This window comes from Oryctolagus cuniculus, chromosome 4, assembly GCF_964237555.1.
Source record: "Oryctolagus cuniculus chromosome 4, mOryCun1.1, whole genome shotgun sequence".
Lineage (NCBI taxonomy): Eukaryota > Metazoa > Chordata > Mammalia > Lagomorpha > Leporidae > Oryctolagus > Oryctolagus cuniculus.
This window is the reverse complement of record NC_091435.1, coordinates 84578416-84588464: the sequence shown is the minus strand read 5'-3', so window position 1 is coordinate 84588464 and position 10049 is coordinate 84578416. Positions and strand designations below refer to the sequence as shown.

The 10049-nt window shown below is 56.8% G+C and overlaps 1 long non-coding RNA gene across 1 annotated transcript; it reads left to right on the top strand.

Moving 5' to 3' along the window:
- Positions 1-373: 373 nt before the first annotated feature.
- On the top strand, positions 374-5187 carry LOC138849431 (uncharacterized). The gene is made up of 2 exons (XR_011388301.1): positions 374-529; positions 4928-5187. It is a non-coding gene; the product is annotated as an uncharacterized lncRNA (long non-coding RNA).
- The last annotated feature ends 4862 nt before the right edge of the window (positions 5188-10049 follow it).

Genomic DNA, 10049 nt, shown 5'->3' with positions numbered 1-10049 from the left:
GGCTAAGCCACTACACATGGGCCTCCTGGCGTGACCCGGGATGCTCCTGACCCACGGGGGGCCTGTCACAGGAGCACACACCCCAGGGCACCTGCCCTGCCTGACAGCTCCAGCGCTGGGATCCTGCCCAGGACCAGCCCTGGGAGAAGCCCTGGGCCACCCCACCTGCTGGTCCAGCGGGGGCGGGTGTGGCAGGCACAGGCGGGTCTGACTCTGTCACAGGGCTGATTTCCAGGGCCAGGAGGAGCTGGCGGGCTGCTGGCGCAGGTGGGGGCAGGGGGCGTTGGGGCTTTGCCCGATGACCTACATGGCCACTGGGCAAAGGTTTGGGGTTTGTTTTTTAAACAGACACTGAGTAAGTGAGGCTGGGGAAATGGTATCTTACAGTAACGCAGCAGGAATGCACCTCCGTGACATAAAGGCCTTGCTGGCGGCTGAACCGCAAGAAGTCACAGAACAGAGGACGCCTTGGTGCCAGAGAAAGGCGTGGAAGGAAGGAGAGAGCGCCAGAGCCGTGGACTCACCCAAGGTCACACGGCTGGGCGGGGAGGTTGAACGTCTGTCCACAGCACATTCTGTGCCCAGCAGCCTGCAAGGTGCTGGCAGAGAGTGGCGGCCATCGTCTGAGTGACTGTGGGGAGGGGCCTGGGGAGGCAGCAAGGGAAGCGGGGGCAAGCCGAGCGCGAGAGCAGGGGCCTTCCGTCGGCCAGGCCGTGCCGGGCTCTGGGTACCACTCTGCACACACTCAGTGCAGGTGTGCACAGGAGAGAGGGGCGATGGGGCGAGCTGAGGGCATGCGGGCTCCAGGGTGGGCTCCCCTTTGTGTTGTCAGGCTGCTGTGGACGGTGACTCAGGCAGTGGGAAGTCAGATAACCAGGGAAGTTTCCCCCAATCACACCCATGACGTGGACATGTGCACCCCGAAGGGGCAGCTGGGAGGGGAGAGAGCAGGGCGGGCACCCACACCCCCACAGCAGCCCTCTTGTCGGCTCAGTCTCGGACCTCTCACATTAACATCAGAGCTCTCATCGGATGCCGACACAGCCCTGTGACCTACCCATTCCCCAGACAAGAAAACAGAGTCCCACTGAGCTCTTTCCACCTTTACTTAGTTTTCCAGTAAACATCAATCAGCTGAACTAAGGACTGTGGTATAATTTAATATGGGGTGATAGCTTAGTAACTCTGAAGACAGAACCTCTAACGGGCTTTGGTGACATCAGGAGTAGGGAGACAGCTCAGTGAACATTTTATTGAGCACATATTGTGTGCTGGGCGCTGTCTCTTTATTCCATTGTAACATTTATCCCTCACACCCCTCAGGGGTGGGTGCTATTGTTAGCTCCAATTTATAGATCATGACACAGGGACACTGAGTGGTTAGGGTCACTTGATGATAAGGGTGGCCCTGGGATACTTTTAATTATATTTGCTTACCTGCAAATGAGAGCCAAATATTGGATCTTGGAGAGGAGGCGAAGGGGGACCCTGAGGCAGTGAAGTCGGCTAACAAGGAGGAGGGAGGAGAGAAAGGAAGAGGAGAGGAGGTGATTTATCAGACAGTGGAGAGGGTGAACACCAACCAGGTCTACAAAGCAAATCAAGACCGTTAGCACTGCATTTGGTGCGGCTGCTACGACAGCACTTAGTGCATCCACGTCCACGCAGGAGTGCCTGGTTCTGGTCCTGGCTCGGCTTCTGACTCCAGTCCCACCTTCTGCTACCGTGCACACTGAGGAGTAGCAAGTATAGCCCAAGGAGTTGGGTCTCTTCCACCCAGAAAGGGGACTTGGATTATGTTCCAGGCCCTTGGCCTTGCCAGTCTCGCCTGTTGTGGGCATCTGGGGAGTGAACCAGTAGATACAAGGTCAGTCTCTCTCTCTCTCTCTCTCTCTATCTCTCCCTCCCTCTCTTTCTTCCTCCCTCCTTTGCTGTCTTTCAAATAAAATGAAAAACTCCACTTATTTTATTATTTCTTTAAAATCACATGCCACATTTAAAAATACCTGTGTGCCTAAGGCTTTCACTTGAGACGGGCTCCTTGGTTCACCAGGCGAGCAGACGCGTCTCGGAGACTGATATGGAGGGGCTGCGTTCTGATCACGTGGTGCGAGGCCTGGTCTTGAGGGAGCACAAGGCCCTGAGCCCGGCAGAGTCTGCCCCGGCTTTGCGGCTGCACCTCGCGTCTGCTGGAGCCGGTGCACTCAGGCTGGCCCCGATGCTGGTATCCGGGGGCCAGACAGCCCTTAGCTTACCCGTCTCTGCCTTAGAAACATCGTTTGCTTCCAACGAACTGGGCCCTATTCTGCGATTGAGTCTCAAAGGAATGTCTTCATAGTTTTCCCTTAAAACCTGGAGCTGTGAATGGCAGCCAAAGGGAAAGGTCGCTAGGTGCAGAGTCCTCTGTCCTCAAGGGCCGCCCCGTCCTCAGAGGAGGCCTCAGTGTAGATGGGGCACTCCCGGCCCCTGACACCCATCGCTGCGGGGAATCCTTTGAGGCAGAGTCTGTAGCTTCTCAGAGACCCAGCAGCTGGAGTTGAATAAACTGAACAGAGAGGCCAGCGTTGTGGCACAGCGGGTTATGCAGCAGCCTACAATGCCGGCATCCACTGTGGTTGCTGGTTCAAGTCTCAGCTGCTCCACTTCCGATCCCGCTCCCTGCTGATGCGCTCGGGGAAGCAGCAGAAGATGGCCCAAGTCTTTGAGCCCCTGCACCTACATAGAAGACCCAAAGGAAGCTCCTGGCTCCTGGGGTCAGCCTGACCCAGCCCTGGCTGTTGCGGCCATCTTGGGAGTGAATCAGCAGATGGACGATATCTCTCCTCCCTCTATCTCTCCTTTTCTCTCTGTAACTCTGACTTTCAAATAAATGAATACATCTTTAACACAAAAAAAGAGTTGAAATGATTACGGAACTCTTGTCTAGCACCCAGGGAGCACATGCCCCTAGGATCTGATATTTCTGCAGTGGCAACATGGGGAAAGGAAGAGGCCCAGAGAAGCCGAACATCTGGCCCGTGCCAGATCCTTGGCAGGTTCCACCCAGCACTCAAACCCCATCCTCATCAGGCCACTCGGAGAGGCAGGGCACACATCCTGAGATCCCTTTTATACCGAGGAACGTGAGTGTGGCCCCCTGAAGGCCCGGATTCACATCCCTTCCTGCTCACTCTTCCAGCCCACTCAGCCCTGACTTACATCTCACACTCAGGCTGCATCGAGGCCGCCCGGACACAGGCTCGCAACATGCTCTCAGACATCCCGAAACCGGGCCGGCCTTCTCCACGCCCCCCTCGAGGGCTCTCAGTGTGCACTTTCTTAGTCTCGCAGTGATGGCCCACCTGACAAGATCTTCTCTGGGACCCCGGCCTCCTGGCCCCCCTCCTGGAGCTCAGAAAGGCGAGGTCCGGGACAGAGCTCAGGACTGGACAGCACCTCCGTTGAGCAGTGCCTCCCTCTCCATGGACACTATACCTTTAGGAATGCAACCAGCAGTCCCATAGCCTTCTCTGGTTGTCCTAGCACTGACAAGGTGAACAGGACTCTTGCTGCCTAGGCCCTAGACTTAAAGCCTCAAATTACCTTGAATGACCAGAGCTGCAAATGAATCCCACTCTTCCAAGTGAAAAACCAACTTCATTAAAGAGTGAGTCCAATTGGAGATCCCGGACCCCAGCCTGAGCACTGTCTCCCTGAGCTAAGAGACACAGGCCCATTGGGAGGTGCCAGGCACATCCTCAGTGCCACTCAAGCTGCACCCTGCACAAGTAGCCGGCCACACTGCCCGGCCCTGGGTCTCAGACCCCCTAGTAAGCCAACAAGCAAGTTGGGCCCAAGGGTCTTTAAGCTCAGGGTTTGTTTCATTGTTGGCCGAGCTCCCACAACATGCATGAGCGCCATGACCCCCATGATCCATAGCTGAACAACACTCAATTCCCTTTCCATGAAAAGGGAGGGACGGACCAGCCTTGTGGCACAGCAGGTTAAGCCACCGCCTGTGACGCCGGCTTCCCACACCAGAGCCCTGGCTTGAATCCTGGCTGCTCTGCTTCTGATTGGGCTCCTGCTGATGTGCCTGGGAAAGCAGTGGAAAATGGCCCAAGTGCTTGGGCCTTTGCCACCCACGTGGGAGACCCAGAAGGAATTCTGGTTCCTGGCTGTAGCCTGGCCCAGCCCTAACCTTTGTGGCCATTTGGGGAATGAACCAGCGGATGGAAGGTTCTCTCCCTGTCTCTCTCTCTCTCTGATGCTCTGCCTTGCACATAAATAAATAAATCTTTTTTAAAAATAGAAAAGGGAAAACTGCTTAGCAAAGAAATGACAACTCTACTCACCACTCATATGGGTCCAAAAAAGCATGTGGAAGGGACGTGTGGGTGATATGCCACTACAACATTCATGCCTTGCATCTCCCTGGGTTTGGTTTTGTTTGTTTGTTTGTTTTCCTTGGCCTCTTAAGTCCGCTGGCCAACCCCTATGAGAGGCCAAATCCTGCACGTTTCCATTGCCCCTGCTCACAGCATCTCTGTGCCACGCCTTCTTGAGCTCAAGTGGAGTAAGTCACCTCCGGAACTGTCTCCAGCCATGGATGCCAGAGGTGAAGACAAAGGAGCTGGCTCCCCTCCCGGCCTCCAGCCCCACCCCCCAGAAAGCCGTCTCCACCTCGTGGCCCCGCTGCGACGCGGACAGTTTCAGCGGTGTGGAGAGAGAGGGCCAGCTGCTCTGGGGCTCTGCACAGAGCAGGCCCAGATGTTTCCGTGACTTCCGGGCCCCCTTCCTCAGTGGTGGGAGGGTGAGGGGCGTCAGGCGGGGAAACATGGGCCGGGGGAAAGAGGCCCAGCCCTGCTGTCTCCCTGTGACCCACTTCTTATCTCGGGGATGCCAGGGCCTGTACAGCTGCTGTGAACATTTTTTTTTACCATGGCAGAACCGGATGGGCAAAACTCACCCATGAAGAACCTGAGGAACCAGGGATGGAGCCAGCATCCACCTCTCGGCCTCCATCGTCCCCGAGTCAGAGAGGAGAAGGAGACCGGCTAAGAATCTCACGCTGAACAACGCCTTCCGGAGGCTGGATCTCATCCCTGCTCCTGTCTGCTTGCTGCCACTCCACTTTTCATTGTCCTCATCTCCAAGGCAGGTGCGACCTCCTGACCCAACTTCCCATATTAAAACTCTTAGGAAAAAGCAGCCAGCTAATTGCTTTCCGTGTGTGTGTATGTGTGTGTGTGTGTGTGCGTGTGTTTTACCATGCACAAACAGTTTGGCTGGAGACAGACACTGGGGAGAGAAACAGAAGAACCTTCCAGAGAAAACCTGAAGTGGGGGGGGGTAACAGTGCAAGCGAGAGGGGCCCACCCCCGCCTCCTCCAAAGCTCACCCTGCTCCGTGTTGTCCACAGGCCTCCTGCAGCCAGGCACCCTCCCTGGGGGCTTGGTGGGGGCAGGGGGCTTCTATCGCTGTCTGGTTTGCAACAGGCCCAGGCATTCTCAAAGGCAGCTAGGGTAGGGGCACTGAGGGCCCAAAGCCTTAAGCAACCCATCTCCAGGACCCATGTAGACCCAACACCCCAGCAAGCACACGGGCTCAGTCCTTTACAACCCAGTCGCAGTCCACTCCTACAGCCCATTGCTGGTGTCTGTGCACCCCCAGCCACTGCCACCCAGCCACCCGCCTCCAGGCCCGGCATACCTAGCACCTTGCTGAACCTCTCTCTGCCTGCCAGACCCTCGCGCTCGTTCAAGGCCCAGTTCCCCAGGAGCGCTTCCTTCGGCCTTCTGAGCTCCACAGGCCCAGTCAGCGCCCTCTTCTGCCCTCGCATCACCCTTGGCACCCGGGTCTCCCCTGACACATGAGGCTCGGCGGGGTGACTGTGGCCGCCTGACTGCTCTCTTCCCACTGATCTTCAAGTTCTGTGACTCACAGTCGCAGCTTGCTGAAACTCTAGAACAAGTTTATTTTCTTGATAAAACTCCCCACTGATAATAGTATCAAAGAGACTTAGAATGGATGCTGGCAGGCTTATTCAAATCCGCAGGCCAAGCTGGTTTTTCTGAGCGCTTCCTCAAATTCCATGTGAAGGAGAGAATTCTTAACTTGACTTTCAAATGAAGCAGCAGCTTTTAAGAACTACTCAATCATGCGGTTGTTATCTAATTATGTTAGCCATTTGCAGATCAAAACCACTGTAACCCATAATCCTGTGAATCTTGGAAAGTTCCACATGACATCAGGCGGTTGGGAGAGGCTACTGGGGATTCTGTGCTGCTGGTGAGCTCCGCTGGTCACAGTAGGGACCCCACGGTCACCCCAGGTATCCACTGGGGATCCGCGTCTTGACCCAGCTCTGCCTCTTGCAGCTGTAGGCCCTCAGACAGATGGCTACGCTTCCGTTTCTTCATCTCTACAGGGGAGACCGTGGGCGCCTCCCCGGGCTGTGGAGTGCATCATAAGCCACCTGGGACCGTCTACACCTGGGATCTGTTAACCATTCCCATTGGCTCTGGAAGGAGGCGAGCCTGGTAGGCACGGATTCACAGAAGGGTGAGCCTTTTGCAGGTTCACAGAGGGTTCAAGATCTGTAGGTTGCCGCAGGTATTGGTCACGAACAACAAAGGATAAAAAGGAGGAACCAAAATAAAAATCGAGCTAATCGCCCAGGCAGCTAGGAGGAGAGGAGGCAGCGGATACCAGAGCCCGTGTTCATAAATTATGGTTCACACTTACATACCTGTGTGGGTGTGTGCGCACGCGCACACACACACACACACACACTTCCTCTCTCCATCCCAAACACACCAGCTAGAGTCCAGCTGGCTTCCATAGCTTCAGTCCTGAACTTTGGTTCTTTAAAACCCGACCAAGACATTGTTACCAGTTGGCCCCCGGCAGGTGGACGTGTGGCACCAGGGTGCGTGGGCTGGGGGGACTTCTGTGTTCCCGTGCTTCTTCGCTGTGAGCGTGCATTCCGTGTGTAAGAATGAACAAAAAGCCGTGCTGCTCCTCGCTGGCAGGCTGGGCTTCCACACGGAAGCGTCATGGCTTCAGCGCAATTTCAAACAGCCTTTGCCAAGCAGGGTTCTGCAGCTTTTTTTCTCTGATCCTGGTGGCTCAGGGAACTTTCCAACCCACTCTGGAATCCAGCCTGGGTTTCCTGATTTCCCCACCCCCAGCTCTCAGCTGCAGCAGCCAGGCCAGCCCAGCCCCTTCCTGTGCTTTCCAGGGCAGCCCCCCTAGAGGAAGGCCGAAAAGGGAGGGAGGAGGAGGAAGAGGAGGGAGGGGGATGGTGGTGCCGGCCTTCCAGAGGGGGCCCTGGGACACTGGTGAAAGCCAGGTCAGGTCACACTCAGGCCAGAACTCCCAAACCTAGTGATGGAGAAGCCAGGTCAGGTCACACTCAGGCCAGAACTCCCAAACCTAGTGATGGAGAAGGTGAAACCATGGGAGACGGGAATCCGAGGGGAGGCAGCTCAGCAGAGGGGGGAGCCCGAGGGCCAGGAGGGGACTGGGCCTGCTGAGCAGAGCCCCTGCCGGGAGCAGCAGGAGGAGCCCAGAGCCCTGGCCTCCACCTCCACCCAGGTGTCTCCTCTCCTTTGCTTGTGTTCCAGAGGATCTGTGGGGCGTGGATCCCAGAGGGGCCCCAACACACTCTCCAGCATCAGCACCTGGAAAAATGACACGGGGGAGGCCGGGAGAGGCAGGCTTGCTCGCTCCTGTTGCACGTACCCACTTAGCAACATCACTGTCATTTCTCTACAGCATCCCTGACAGCTCCTCCCTGGGAGGCTGTGGGGGCCCAGCTGCCTGGCTGGCTGGGGTGGAGAGCATGGATTACCCTGCCGTGGCTCTGCTGTCCCCAGAGCCGCAGCGCTGGAGCACTCTGGGAGCCACGGGCCAGTGTGCGGGGCCTCCCACGGCCCAGGAACGCGGGTCCTTCACCGCTCCCTTGGCAAACAGGCACCTGCCTGTTGTCTTCTTGGGCCGCCTTCTGGGCATTATCAGGGCTGGCAGTGTTTGCCCGGCTGGGAAAGGCTCAGTCATGTTCACGGGGAAGCGGTGAATGAGAAGCCTTCTCCCACCTTCCTCAGTGCCCGGCGAGCACAAAGCAGCCTCCGACATGTTATCACCTCACAAACCTCAGGTGGGTCAATATTGACCGGCAGCATGATTGGCATGCCCTAGGCAGCACAGCCAGAGGGGGTGTCGGCAGGCCTTGGGCGGGAGAGGCCCAGCTCCAGGAAGACCAGGTGCCCCACCCCATCTCGCCTCCAAAGGGCGGCAAAGCTCCACCAGGTGCTCAGCCTACCATTGCCCTGCACCCGTGGCACCCTCAGGTCAACCTGTCTAGCTAAACCCCACATGGAGGGAGCCCCAGCCCCTGGCCAGGCGAGACGTCCTGGGGTTACCCGACATACGCCCCTTTCTCGCCATGTGGGTTGACACTGATGGCCCACCCTGGCCATGCCCCGAGGAATGCCCCTGATGCAGCCTGCAGATACCTGGTGGGTCAAGGGCAGGCTTCAGCGGGCATGCACCCTGTGGCTGATCCCTGGGCTGCCTGGAGCTTCAGGACACCCACACCCAAGCCACCAACTGACCTGCCAGCGCCTGTGGGGTTTGTCTGATGGATTGTGAGGGCCGCCTGCCCCCCAGGGCCCTCTGGACTCCCACCTGTGATCTTTTTCCTCCTGCATGTCCTTGGCATGGAGGTGATTTCTTCTTCTGATTCTTCTACCTTGTACTACAGTTATTTGAGGAGCTCATTTGCTGCCCTGGATGGCCCCTGGGCCACCCATGGTGGCTGCTGTGTCTTGCTAACCTCTGTGTCCTCTTTGGCTTGTGCCACTGCTTGCTTGGCATCAGTGCTGGTCATGGTGGCTGAGTCAGGTTTCTGACCTGGGGACAGTAGCTGAGAGCAGGCTCATCTTGAATGCTTCTCTTCACAGGGGTGGGGGCTGCACTCCTGCCCTGGGAAGGCACGGCTTCAGAGCTGGCACCTGGCCTACTGGGGGCAGGGGACAACTGGCTAGAGTTGGAGTGGGGCTGGTAGGGCAGGCTGACACCTGGGGCCAGTGCTGTGCAGTACCAGGTAAAGTTGTCACCTGTGAACACTTGCATCCCATATGGGTGCTTGTTCGTGTACCGGCTGCTCCACATCCTATCCAACTGCCTGCTAATGCACCCGGAAAAAGCAGCAGAAGACGGCCCACGTGCTTGGGCCCCTGCACCCACATGGGAGACCCGGATGAAGCTCCTGGCTCTTATCTTTGACCTGGTCCAGTGCTGGCCATCTGGAGAGTGAAACAGTGGATGGAAGATCTCTGTGTCTCTCTCTCTCTTTCTGTAGCTCTGCCTTTCAAAATAACTAAGTCTTACTGAACATCAATATTGCTGAATCCCAAATATTGCTCAGGATTCATTTATCTGAAATCTAAATGTGACTGGGTGTCCTCTGTTTTTGCTAAATGTGCTGCTATCCAAGATAGGGACGCTGGGCCAGGGGATGGAGGGTCATTTCCACAGGTGTTCTGGCCCCAGTGCTGTCCACTAAACTGCATGTTCCCAGAGCAACAGCCAGGGAGAGGGTGGGCAACAGGTGCATGACGCTAGCACCCTTAGGTCTCCCACATCCTTGCGTCCAAGATGCTGCCGGGCAAGGCTCGCTCAGGTAGGGCCGCATGTGGAGGCCAGCTCCGGCGAGACCCAGGCGGCAAATGGAAACACCAAGGAGCCTCCCAAAGGTATTTTCGCGTGTTCAGCCATGAGCTTCGTCAGGTCAGAACCAAGTCTGTCTCACCCTTCGTTGACTCCTCAGTGTCCCGTGCAGTTCTTGGCGTAAAGCAAGGGCTCAATAAACAGTTGCTAACTATTTCTTATTCAGGGGTTGGTGCTGCGGGCTTTCTGCACTCCTGATTGGGCTCAGCTCATCTGCTGCGATAAAGAGGGGCACAGCCAGGAGCTGGCTCTCAGCCTTTGTTCTACAGGAGTCATCGCTGACCCCTGCGGGGCACAGTGCCCAAGTGCATTAGGTTGGTTTGGACTTAAAATCA